Genomic DNA, 14108 nt, shown 5'->3' on the forward strand with positions numbered 1-14108 from the left:
GCCCTAGAAAAATTTACTATTGGCTCGAGTGCTTTGAACATAATTATTAGAAGACAATGAGTAAGCTTTAATAAGAAGGGCTTGAGATACAAGAGAGAGAGATCTTACCATTGTCTTATTGCTAGGGGACAATATAAGACAATGACAATTGATAGGAAGTGGGTACCAAAGGAATGTTTGGTCAACCCGATTGGATCCAACTTATATTGGGTGCCAAAGTCTCTCCTTGCCCATTAGAGGAAAGAAGAAGTCAACCATGACTAATAATTTATTCAAAATGGTTGATCTAAGTACTTGTTGGGGGTAAAATTGCATGAACATATAGCAAATAGGAATATCTCAAAATTTTACATCTCACACAAAATCATAGGATAAATATGATTTTTGTATTGAGAAATTTAGAAACAAGTGAGATGTATAGGTTGATACATAGATTCATTAATGCATATGACATTTCAATGAATCATAAAAGTATCTACATTAATTATTGACCAATTATGGAGAAAGCAAATAATTCAAGTAATGAATATTTTGTCCATAAATCATAGTTGAAACTTTCATATTTTGAAAATTATTTAATGCTTTGAAAACTCAGAGTTATTGTTTTCAAATTTAAGAATTGGAACAAGGGTTTCAAAGTTAATACATGATGCTTTTATACATTTTGAGTTGTCGGTCAAAGTTCAAAAAATATTAAGCTTTTTTCATTAAAAAAAACTATTTTCTTGATAAGATGACTTAAAATAATTGTGTTTGCAAAATTTTATGATTTTTTGAGATGTCATAAATTTTTAATGCATTTTTGAAATTAACATCGGAATATAATTTTAGAATTTTCAAAAATCAATCGATTATTCCATATGACTGGAATTATGATTCGTTGATCGATAATAAGTTTTCAATCAACTGACTCATTATGAATAGGTTTTTCAAATTTGAATTTTAGCTTTTAAGTAATAATATTTCACTTAAGTCTAAGGATAAAGTTTTGAAATACTAATTTAAGATCATTTTATAAGTGTTTTAGGCTCATTGTGGTGCAATCCTTTTTTTATGAATGACTAAGAAGAAGAACTAAAGTGTGGGCACTATTAAAATTTAATTCTTTCCAAACTAATATCTTGAAAATTCCTAACTTAAAGAGAAAGATTATTAATGTAATAATTCCCTTGAGATCGAGATGGATCATAGTTTTGATGATTTAGACGAATTAGTTTAAATTAGAATCATCTTGAGAAAGATTATTGATGTAATAATTGACTATTTGTGATTCGAGATCCGGATACGGAAGTTTTGATGATTTAGACAAATAGTTTAACACTCCTCTAGAATCATCTTGATCTAATATGCATATGAAGTTGTGCAAGATAAGGTTGAGGCACATATAGACTTAACACGAATAGGGCGTGGTGACTCACATCTCAAGGTCTATAAAGATCGAATTAGGATGATGTGTATCTTTGACACGAATAGGAGTGTCAAAGCAATGATACATCAAGGAGATTTGGACTCAAGGACGATATCGATACAAGGGACCGGAGAAGAACCCCTCACTCAATTGGATTTATCCAATTTGGGCAGCCTTTTGTTGCTGATTTTATTGTGTTTACTCCAATTTGAGCAGCCCAAATTTGGGAGAAGGATGACGTATATATTTGAAGGATATTCGAGGAGTGTTAGAGCGATGATACACCAAGGAAGATTGTGTTGGAAATATGAATGGAAATAATGAAATGGAAGGATGGAGAAGACCCTCATATGGAGGAGTTTAGTCCCACATTGGTAGTTGAGGGGTAACTTGGTTGGTTTATATTGTATCACAAGTATTGATGTTGTGAACAAATGCAAGGGGAGAGGCTCTCTCTCACGCGTGGGTGCGTAGGGGGGGTGCAAATCCAGGGCTCGGATTGCGCTGCCCACAAGGTAACTTGTGTGCGAGCGCGACCTGCGCGCGTCGAATGTCGGACCGATCAGGATAAAATTTACCCAAGCGGATCAACCAACATTTTGCATTCCATTCCATTTTTGTAACGGATGAGTTAATGACTTGACATTGAAACGGTCGAGTATTATTACTGACGTTTCAAATCATGCCATTAATCCCTTAATTATATTATTAATCGTACCATTAATCTCTAATTAATTGGAGATATGCTATGAGGTTATAAAAGAGGCAGCGATAGCAGCGATGGAAATGAAGACAATAGTATTCTCGATCCCTCGCTTCCTCTCTCCTCTGTTTTCCCCTGTGATAGCCTACGGGTGTATTCAGTTCGCCGACAACGATATGTGCTTGATCGTTTTCCGGTTTTGTCGTTGTATCCTGGGAAACAGACGCCCGTCTTTACTTCTAAGCACCGTCGGAGGGGACAAATCTGTTTTAAGGAAACTGCGTTGAATGCAGGCCTCGACCATTCGGCAACTCGGCTCTGCCATTCGGCCATTCGGCCATTCGGCAACTCGGCTCGGCCATTCGGCAACTCGGCTCGGCCATTCGGCCATTCAGCAACTCGGTTCGGTCATTCGGCCATTCGGCCATTCGGCAACTCAGCTCGGCACTCGGCAGTTCGGCCACTCGGCGGTTCGGCCACTCGGCTCGACACTAGGTGGTTCTGCCATTCGGCTCGGCCACTCTGCTCGGCACTCGGCGATTCGGCCACTCGACTCGGCCACTCTGCTCAGCACTAGGCATTCTGCCATTCGGCTCGGCCAACACTAGGCAGTTCTGTCATTCGGCTCGGCCACTCTGCTCGGCACTCTGCTCGACCACTCTGCTCGGTCATTCTACTCGATATTCGGTAGTTGACCACTCAGCCATTCAGCTCTCTCAGACAAAGCATAGCTTGTAACAGATTGAACTTCAGGATGATGTGAACATCCAACGGACTGCGGAGGAGCCCCTCACTTAATTCAGCTCTCTCAGACAAAGCATAGCTTGTAACAGATTGAACTTCAGGATGATGTGAACATCCAAGGGACTGCGGAGGAGCCCCTCACTTAATTGGATTTATCCAATTTTGGCAGCCTTCTGCTGACTTTATTGCTTTCGCCCCAATTTTAGCAGCCCAAATTTGGGAAGCAGCATTCCTACCTAGGCCTTTTTAGTTGGCCTATAATTGTAGTTCCATGTTGAATGTCTAGCCCAAGCACGCTACTCCAACCTTCTTGCGTTATGTTCAATATTACTTACACATATTTTAATAAGTGTTCATTTGTATCCGATCAATTCAATACAAATTGCTACTTGTTTCTAATATGAATTCAATAACACATCTAATAGGAAAAATCAGTTTTTTTAATGATACCCAACTTTTATGGGAAGACTGCAGCCATAGTCATCCACCCATTAATTTCATCTGACAGCCGCACGCACATACAGCCCCATTCATCTGACAATTGACCACGTACAAGTGGGGCGTCGCCGGCCACCGCCCACCGCCCACACCCCGTCCACGCCGGCCCTCCCACCACCGCCCGGCTCCACCCCATCATTCATATCACTCCGATCGACACTCCATTTGACCCCGCCCACTGGGCACTGACCACTGGCCACCATCAAATGAATCAAGAACAGTTGGGTCAAAAATATATAAGCCGGCCGGTTCTGGCCATTCATCGTTCCACATGTCCCACGGAGAAGACAAGGGCGGTGAAAACATGCTGCATCAGTACCATCGATTGCCCACCAACGTTTACCAACCCAAAAGGAAAAGGGCATAGCTAGCTAGCGTAATCCTCTCGATCGAGAGATTGAAATCCAATTGGGGTCGCTTTAATTTGACTGCTATGCTGTCCCTTCTTCTCCATCGTGTGCGGTGCAGGCCGGCCCTCGAATATTTAATTTTATACACGCTAGCTATTCACGTCTCACATGCCGCCCTTCGCGCGCGGCTACTCCTTCCCCTCTCCTCCGCCTTGTGCTCGTCAGGCTCAAGCTTCTAATTTCGCAGCTCTCTCTGGGACTGGGGGTATGCATGCATCAATATAATGGCGTGCCATCATGGTTTTCCCCCAGCTCACTAGCTGCATGCCCTAGCTATCAAGACTCGCTCGGTGGGATCGCAAATCATTGGCCCGTTGAAAAGGCATCAGCTGCAATTTCATGATAGGACTGCCACATTCATTTAATTTAATTCCGAGCTGTGGTTTTAGTTGTTATAATCTTCCAATCCAATCCAATGACTGGAAGGAGGGAGAGCGAGCGAGCGTGGTGGGGAGAAGTCAGAAGTGGAACTTCAATTCACTGGCTGCCAGTGCCGTGAAACACCTTAATTTGTGTTAATGTCTGCATGCGAATTGAACGATGGAGACGGGAGAGATGCTGGCAAAATTAAAGCATTAAGAGGTATGCGTGGGCCGTGGGGTAGGAGTTTGATGTAAAGATAACAGAGAGTAAGAGTGCCAGTGGAGAGAAATAAAGAAGAGTAAAAGAAAAACAATAATTATCTTGATCAAAGGTTCGACATAAGTGTGTCATCGTCAATACTAACTCCTAAATAATGCAAAATATATTTATCCTAATAATTAATTTACTTTAAGAATATATAATAATTTTAAGCTGATGGAATATCCTTTAATATTACCCACCATAAATTCTTCTGCAAAGGTGGAATCCGCTACCAACTGCAATTGGTCACGACGTAGGAGGATATTGCTTGGCTTCGTCAGGATTCGAACTCTTACCCTCTTTTGCAAGTCTGCTGCGTTGTAACCAACTCAGCTATGTCTCGGGGGCCCCTTCCATAAATTCAACAAAAGGTTGGATCATGGATGTTGACTGTCAACCTATTCAAATACTATGTGTTAGATGATAGCTTAGTAAAGAGAAAATTTGTTGAGCCGTCGTCATGTTCTTATAAAAATAGAAAATTAATTTCGACATAAAAAAAATAAATTTGTAGTAAAATATAACACTTCAATATTATTATATCACATGTTAGGTCCAATATTGATAAGAAGATATAGTTCATAAAAAAGCGATTAAAGGCCCTTGGGATACAGTATAATGATAAGAAACTTCCATAGTTAATCAGGTGCACTTTAATCGATTCTTATCTATGGTGTATTGCAGATTAATTTCTTCTAATAGTAAAATAACTCTTGGACGTTGATTGCAGAGTGATGCATCGATCGCACGTCCAAATTTATCTTGGTGATCGATAAAAAATTTCAAAAGTTGCATTCGATATAGTATTTAGCCTTAATGATTGAGTGAGATTTAATATGGTGTTTTTTAAAATTTTATAAAATAAGATTCCATAAAAAAATATTGTATGCACACTAATAGAGTGTTTATTTTCAAAAGAGCCAATCTAATTTGCATCATTATAGAAGCTCCCCATTGGCCAGTGCTAGATTCGTCTTTCTCATCGCTCAAAGATATTCCATCATGAACTATCATATTAGTGTTCAAGCATATGATATTGGAGGTGCTAGCCCTTGTTCTTCTTCGAAAGTAGATAACACGTTACACGTACCTCATCATCAACCGCCATAAATATTATGTTTCAATTCCTCTGCACCTTTTCTTCTTCTTCTTTAGATGTGAAGGTATCTTCCTAAATAAGCCTTAATGAGATGTGTTTCTTCTTTTCTTTTATCATTTCCGTTTTCCTTTTCAGTTGTCTTTAGCTTTTCTTAATTTTAGATACTCTCTTTAATGTTTTCTTATTTGTTGAAATTGAAGCATTGGACTACCCTTTTCTTTTCTTTCTTATTCTTCTTTCTCTTAGTATCTTTTCAATCTCACTTTAGCTTTTGTTTAGAATCTTTTTAAATGCCTTCTTCACTATATGTGTCACATGTGATTTTTCATCACTCTTTGATGAAGATACGGATGATGATGGTGAATACACTTTCTCGATTTACCTCCACACAGATGGTCGTGGAGCCGACCGTGTGGGGCCGCTAAGGTGGCGGATCCACCTTTTATGCAGAAAAGATGATGGCGATGAGGAACTAATTAAGCAACTAGAGGATCAATTGAATTTCTAATAGAAGTTAGAATTAGTCAGTTAATTGGGCAAAGAAAGGTAATGTTCAGATGACTTAAGCAAATCTTTAGGGTAGTTAGTCCACTGAAATCAAGTTGAGTAAATTAAAGTATCTATTTTCAAGCAGAAGAAGCTTATGCAATTACAAAATCAATTGACTGAAAAAAGGTTGAGTAAAGTCCCGCAGATTAATTGATCGAAGCTTGTTTGAAGGTAACTTGGAGGCTATAAATAAAGGGGCAAAGAACTTGTCATGGCTAGCAAAAAGTGCTTAAACATCCATGTTATTGTTGTCTCTTGGTTTAATTTTGTAGTCCTTGTATAAGTTGAAGGCCTTTACCTTGAAGTTCCATTGTTTACACAATCTTACTTTGTTGTTTTGATTTCATTGCAAGTTTTGTACAAGGTTTTTCCACTTCCAAGAAGGAGAAAAGATAGTGAGATTCTCGGAGTGATTCTCCTTACAATACACCATGGAGTAGGAATAGAGAGCTTTTAACCATATACAATTATTTTAATTAGCACTTGCTTTCCATGTTTGATTGTTGGATTTAATCTCTATAAGGTGGGTTGACATGTTAATTAATGACATACGTATTTTGCTATTGCAAACAAACCTATATAAGTGATCTAACTTGTGTTTTAATTGTGGATTTGTATTATAGGATCGATGTGGACTTATATGGGTAGAACTCATTAGCCTGTTACTATAGTATTGATGGATAGCTAAATGGGTGTGATCCTCGTAGGAGAGGTGGGAAACAACTTTCTTGTTTTCTCCATCAGATCGAGATTATAGAGTCGTTGCCTTCACACCTACAGAAGATCATGCCTTATGACTATTTGGTGTTTTGATCTTCAGGTTCTTCTAACGACAATGAAGACAAGGATGTTTCTAGATTTAGGTGTGGATTTATAATTTTCTAGTTTACACTTTCGCTTAAGTTCTTCACATATTTGTTGTAGATCTCTGACAAGATTCTGTATTAGATCGTTTAATATGTTTTGTCTATTCATATGTGGTTGCACGATCATAAGGAGGGATATGAAAATCCTATCACACTTAGGGTGCATTTGGTTTAAGGTAGCCTTGTTTGGTTATCTATCATATTCTTAGTTATCTATCGAAGGTTATTGTTGATAATCCTGTTTGATTTAGGTAATGATTGATTCCCAAATAATGAAAAATGTTCACCACATCAACAAATGTCAGTAAAAGGGGGAATTCAATTACCTCAAAATCCTAAGTTTTTTATGGATTCCGAGGTTAACAATAAAATTTTTCCAAAATTATCCTCGAGGTTCTAAGTGTGAAGGCGGGCAGGCGGGCAAGTGGGCAGGTGAGCATCTAGGGAAAGGAAGGAGTGGAGACGACGGAGGGGCAGACGAAGGGGGCAGCTTGTTTTTGCATAGATGTTAACGATGGGAAGGTGACAGCCGACAGCGACGTCGGCTGCAGCAGCAGCAGCAGCACTCGTTCTCCTCTTTCGCTCTCCAACGACACCTATGGTAAAGGGGGAGCAATGGCTTGCGGACTACTGGAGATGGGAAGGTGTCTGATGGTGGTGGCGAAGGCGACGAAGTCGACTCTTAGCGGTGGTGATGGCGATGACTTGTAACGATGACTCACAGCTGGTAGTGGTGGCTAGAGCGCGCGGGTGAGGGAGACAATCAACACAATAAAAAATGGCAATCGACACAGTTAAAAAAACACAATGAATTAAAAATTTTAGATTTAAATAAGATAATTTAAAATAGTAAAATATTAGGTTATATTTAGTAAAACCTGTTGGTGCAAAGAGTACTAATCTATCCCCAGAGTTTTGATGTTTGACAATACACCTAGGTCTGATCAGTTTGACCAAGGTTTGATCCAAATAGGATCTAATATTTGGATGTGAGTGAAGTCTAGATAGGTTAGTTTAACTAGAAGACTAGTAAGAAATCCTAGTTAGTTTGATTGGGCAAGGAAAGTCCTAGCTGAAGGCTAGATAGAAGAAGTCATAGTTGGAGGCTAGGTAGTCATAGTTGGAGGCTAGAAGAAGTCCTGGTGAGTGAAGCTGGTTAGGAAGTCCTAACTGGAGATTAGGCAAAGGAAATCTTAGTTGGAGGCTAGACAGTCCTAGTTGAAGGCTAGAAGAAGTCCTAGTGAGTGAAGTTGGGTAGGCAAAGTCCTAACTGGAGGTTAGACAAGGAAAAGTCCAAGCAGGATAAGGGTGACCGGATGTTTGATAGGTGAGAAGTCTACCTATGAAAATGACTAGTCTTAACTGAAAATTAAGAAAGGAAAAATTCAAACATGATGTTTGACAGGTGGGAAGTCTACCTATGGAAGTGACTAGTCCTAATTGGAAGTTAGGCATGGGTAAGCTTGGTAGATTAGAACTACAGGGTAAAAGCTTAGGTAAGCTTAGTAGGTCAGATGGACTACAAGTAGACTTAAGGTTGCTTTGTTTATGTGTATGCTTATCTTACAGGAACCAGGAGCTGAAAGCAAGATTGAAGAAGCATAGGAGGAGCAAATAGAAACAACCGAACTAAGCCTGAGGTCAACTCAAGTCAAACTCGAGTTAACTGCATTCAGGCGCCCGAATGTTACTCCAGGTGCTTGGACGCCCAGATAGTCCGCCCTAGGATAGTCCAGGCGCCCAGATCAAGAAGAATCAACCCCGATAAATATCGAAAAGATCGGATCAGATCCAAGCGCTCGGAAGAGTCTATATAAGGGTCTCAATGTGCACCACAAGAAGCATCTCTAATACTCCTCATTCTTCATCCTGCAATGCTGTTGAACGCGAACGGAGCCAGGCTCGTGTGACAGAGAAAGCTCGAGAAAGAGTACGTTGTGCTCAGGACTTCCAGATCTGCTTACTCGAGATTTGGTTAATTCTTTTAAAGTCTTATTATCTTGTACTTCTATTTTTTATATTATTATTTGGACTGTAAGACGAATTTCTCCATCTCCGAAAAAGTTTTGAAAAAGAGACCATTAGTGGATGGACGTCTTCCCGTGCATAGGCCTTAGACGTACTAACCCTGAGGGGTTAGAAACTAAGTAAATCCGCGAGTCCCCTACTTATTTTTCTAATATTAACGGCTAGTCTTTGTGTTAGTAATGAATGAACAAACGAACAACGAAAGCGCTATTCACCCCCTCTAGTGCACTCGCCGGTCTTATAATTGGTATTAGAGCAGGCCTGCTCTTAATTGGACTAATCGCCACAGGAGCACGACGACAAAGATGGAGGGGGAGAAAAGTAAAATTTTTAATGTTCGTAGATTGTAAGATGTATTTCTCCGTCTGTGTAAATTTTTTGAAAAGGAGACCATTAGTGGATGAGTGTCTTTCCGTATATTGGTCTTGGACATATTAACCCTGTGGGGTTAGGAATCAAGTAAATTCATGAGTCCTCTATCTTTTAATTTAATACCGCTGTCAGTCTTCGTGTTAGTAACGAACGAATAAATGATCTACGAAAGTGCTATTAACCCCCTCCCTCTAGTGCGCCCACCAGTTCTATACTCTTATGTAGGGTCAGCCAAATAAAAGGAGTTGGGTTACTACTTTAACCTTCACTTATGATTGATTTTGACTTTCACTTATGCTTGACTGTTGACTTAACTCTGTCAAGTATAAATTCTCCTTTCTACGGTATCAATGACAAAAGAAAAACTCTCTTGGTTGGTAACTTTTTTCTCGCCTAGTAAGTAATAGCATCTTATAGGATGAGATAAAATTTGCAAAATTTTTTTTACGTGTTTACTTTCTTATGTTCTAAAACAGAAGCATAAATCTCTACTGTAACTAGAGATAATTATGTATTTGAGAAGATATAGGATTCCAGAATTACCAAAAATTTTTTAATAGGTCGACTCTTTTAAACTTTGATGAACTTCTGAAACTAATAAAACTAGTATTAACTTTCTTAAATTGATCCGAAGATAATTCTTAACTGTGAAAGAATGGACAAAGATGTGTCAAAAATTAAAGGTCCTGAATAGTTTGCTTCTCTGTTGAAGCTGCTGAACAGACATACCCTCATAACGCCTAGAAACAATGAGACGAAGAGACTCGACGCTAACAAAATTTGACAATCTCCAATGAAAAATGCTTCCGTAAAGTAAATATGGTCTTAGGTTTTATGATAAGCTAAGCGAATGCTTGTCATCCTCTGACAAACTCCTGGAAGACGGATTTAGACCAATAAAGCAGCAAATACTGTGCTCAACACAAATCACATGAATCAGACATCAACACAGGACCCTTCATTGTCATTTATAGAATTAGGAAACATGAAACCATCAAATGAAAAATGAAATTAAGAATGACGGTAGATATCTCATGCAATGTGAACAAGGAACGACTATGCAACGATCGAATATTTTGTTTCTTCTTCTAATTGCGAGACCAAGTCGCTGCATTTCGATTTTCTAATTGCGGAACCGAGTTACTGCAAGTAGAAGGCAAAGAAGGAGAGAAGGGAGGCCCCAAGGATGGCGTCGACCGCGGGACAGACCGCCAAGGAAGCGCTGGCTGGGCCCGGTGCAGGAGCCTCGGCTGCCATGGCAGCGGTGGCAGAGGCTGCGGCGACGATGACTACGCATACAATCTTTCTCATCTCCATCGCTTGCTTTTGGAAAATTTAAACGAACGAGAAAGATTGGCGATCTCTCCTTAATTTATTCGCTGCTGGGCAGTTCAATGAGAAATAGGGAGAGCTTTATAGGAGTCTCTGGTGGTCAGGATCAATTAACGCTTCAAATGTCAATAACTGGGGATTTGTGACCGTCGCTTGTTTGAAGATTGAGTGGTGGCCATGAATACTTGCAGTTTTGCGTGTCTGGATGTGCATGTTTCTAGTGGAAACATTTTTTGTCCGTATATCCTCTATCTCTTTTAAGTAAAACGGAGCCCTCACATTTTCTATTTTATCTAATTTAGACGTGACAAATATTTCGGCGTACTAGCTGGATTTATTTGACAGTAAAAAAAATCTGACAAGTTATTAAATCACGCGCTTAAATTATGCATTATATTTAAGTTAAACCAACGCGAATGTCTGAGCCAATTCACTTTTGAATTCCCGAAGCACGGGCTGAGTTTCATAGAGATCCTGCCACATCCAACATCCAGAAGTTTATCCTCGAAAATAGAGACAGATCTAAATAAGAATTATCCTGGGCTCTAGCCTAATCCTATATGAGACGGAGAGTGAGTCGCCCATAGCTGAATCGACGGGAGGAAGGAATGAGTGAAGAGACAGCTATGGGTGCTCTGGAGGTAGAGGTAGGTTTGTTGATCGCGGGCATCGATTTGGATCCATTTCTGCTTTAGCTTCAATTTTTGGTTTCAACATGGTAAAAGTGGTGTGGTGTGGTAGGTCTGTTGGTACCTTCCGAGCTGACGAAGATGAGATCCATTAGTATCTATGGATTTTTTTTTTTTTTTTGCGATTTGATTTGGAGACTATGGTTCAAAGGAAGAGTTTTTATTCAGTAATCATTCAGGTTTTACTCTTCTATTCATTTTCAATTTCTCCGTTTATATTGTGGCGAGCATTACTATTTCTCATTCGTGGTTCCTTTGCTTTTGTTGGCGTGAAAAATGTAATTTCAATATTTCTTTTGTTCTTGAGAATGAGAATATATAACTAATTTTTTTAAAAAAAATATTTTTGATGATAATAATTAATGAGTGAGTTTCATTAAACTTTTAGTGCTTTCGATTTAATACTTTCGAGGCATAAAAAAAAAATCTGAAATGGAAGCTATGGTTGTGATTGAGCAGCGCATACACGACACTACAAAAAATAGATCTTTTGTGATGTATTTTATGACGAATTTAATAAATATATCCATCATAAAAATCTTTTGTGATAAAATTACGATAAAAATCTTTTCGTGAGTAATAACTCATCGCATAATCACTACAAATATATAGGTTATTAGTAATGAATCGTAGTGACGAAATATTTTTGTGACAAATTGACGATGAAATTAGCGACAAAATCTTATTTCGTCGTCAATTTACGATGAATTTGACGATGAAAATAATTTAGTTGCGGAATTAGCTATGTAATGATTTTCATCGCAATAATCATCACTAAATTTACGTTTGTCACAAAAATAATTTGGCGGCGAATCTATAATTCATCGCCAAATTGACGATGAATTATGAATTCGTCGCAAAACCTTGGCGACGAATCACGAATTCGTTGCAGAACCTTGGCGACGAATAACGATTTCATCGCCAAAGTATTCATCGCAAAGTTGGTGATGAATCTATGATTCGTCGCCAATTTGGCGATGAAATTGACGAAGAATACTAATTCGTCGATAAAAAACCTAACTTTAACCCACTCGATTGTGACTTTTCTTTCCTCGATCCATGATTTTTCAATCTCCTCTCTGATTTCCCCCATCCCGCAATCATGATCTAACTTCCGGCGATTGTGACGTTGACGAGCTAGGCGATGTCGTGACTTAGTAAGCTCTTCTCCCCTCTCTGTTTTCCTCTCCTATCTTCTCCCCTTTTGCTGCCGGGGACCGATTTGGATGGAGGCACGGTTGTGCCTTATGGGCACGGCCAAGGGCAGTTGCTGTTTTGTTGGTGAGGTACGGCCCTGGTGTTGCTGCATGGTGGTGAGGCACGGCTGTGCCTTGGGAGGCACGCCCCCTTGGAGTTTGAGACACGACCGTGTCTTGGAGGCACGACCCTATCTTGCCTTGTCTTCGGTTAATTTTTTATTTTACCTTTTTCGCTCCATTTCCGTCCTGCAAAAGCATAAAAACAAGAGCGGACCTCCGAACCAGGAAATTGAGAAAGCACACCTAATGCGTAAATAAAGGATGTGACAAATGTAATAAAATAATCATGAAATGTAGAAAGATGTATAATGTAAACATCAAAAATGTATATATATCCTACGTACATCAAGTTTATGAATAGGGATAAGATAAAATGTCTGTACAGAAAATGCCACAATGGTAAATTTTTACAGTCTACCAAAGTTCGCAAACATCTTTATAGATTTAATTTTACTCTGAATTATTATAATTCGATATGTCATGGTGAGCCATTTATATCTGATAAGAATTATGAACAAAATATACAAATCTCAGTTAATGGTGATAAAAATTATTATAATCAATTAGATCCATATCAAAGGATGATAATTGATGCATGGGGTCATAATTTCTTTCCTGAATCGTGTTTTGCAAGTTCTAGTTGTCCTCCAATAGAGGAACAAATGTTTACACTTATACATCACCATTGGAGGGGGTAGAAGAACAAAGTGCTCATGAAAATGTGAATAATGAGGCACATCTCAAATTTTAAAAAATATTGAGTGCTACAGATGAATTGTATGGGCTGGTTGTAATAGTCATAGTAAATTATCTCTCACTACAAGACTATTGAATGTCAAGGCAGAACATAATGTGTCTAAAGATTATTTTAATGATTTTGTTCAAGTTATGTTTGCATGCATATGTATCCTCGTGTTGAAGGCGCTGGAATTTCGTCCTGTTCAATTTCTCTCATACAAAAAGTTTATAAGGACAGAACCTTTCCAAGCAACCCACATGTTCGATCAGACATATGCTTGATCGATCAAGAAAGTTCTTGACCGATCAAAACACACTTTGATCGAAGCATAAGATCACTAGCCTTTTGTGTTGGTATTCAGGATCCATACAAAAGAAAATAATAACAACTATGTAGCGGAATAAAATAGTTGTACCTTTCTTCTTTGTAGGTTGTGTAGATGATTGTACATACCCGAAGACCTCTTGATCTTCTACTGTATTCCTCTCTTCTTCTTGGACGTTGTGTAGGCAACGATCTACCAAGATGACTCCATCCAATTCCTTCTAATCCTTTCTTCCAATCTTCCAATCCGATGGTAAGAACTCAAGGAAGAAGCTATCTCCTTCTTCCTCTTCCTTTTCTTCTTTCTCTTCTTCTCTTCCTATCCTCTCCTTTCTTCTTTGGGCACTGGCCCTATCAAAGGAAAGAATCCTTTCAAGGTGGCGCCACCTAAAGCTAGGAGAAGGAAGAGACTTAGAGGAGAGCCGGGCATAGAGACTCCACTTCTTCTTCCTCTTCTCCTTCTT

This window comes from Curcuma longa, chromosome 10 (assembly GCF_044706935.1).
Source record: "Curcuma longa cultivar G26 ecotype Majalengka, Jawa Barat chromosome 10, ITB_CL_G26_1.1, whole genome shotgun sequence".
Taxonomy (NCBI): domain Eukaryota; kingdom Viridiplantae; phylum Streptophyta; class Magnoliopsida; order Zingiberales; family Zingiberaceae; genus Curcuma; species Curcuma longa.